At 36.1% G+C, this 219-nt stretch overlaps 1 protein-coding gene across 1 annotated transcript in view; it reads left to right on the forward strand.

Moving 5' to 3' along the window:
• LOC119592449 (protein CEPU-1-like) overlaps nt 1-219 on the forward strand; it is a gene marked incomplete at its 5' end in the record, with an annotated part of 20,817 nt that overhangs the window by 15,846 nt on the left and 4,752 nt on the right.

Raw genomic sequence — 219 nt, forward strand, 5'->3', positions numbered from 1 at the left:
ATAATCTTACAGTGTAACGTCAGCGCACTGCTCAGCCAGAGTACTTTCCTCTCTCAATTCCTTTTTCTGTTCTTTTCTTGATCAAATCATTTAAAAGATTACCAGAGACGATCATTTAACACTCTGAGAGGGTCTCAAAGTCAGCAAGATAATTTGCGTTCGGAGTGGCCACATGTCTAAAGAAATCATTTTAAAAACTAATAATAACCAAGATGTTTT

Source organism: Penaeus monodon, chromosome 30, assembly GCF_015228065.2.
Source record: "Penaeus monodon isolate SGIC_2016 chromosome 30, NSTDA_Pmon_1, whole genome shotgun sequence".
Lineage (NCBI taxonomy): Eukaryota > Metazoa > Arthropoda > Malacostraca > Decapoda > Penaeidae > Penaeus > Penaeus monodon.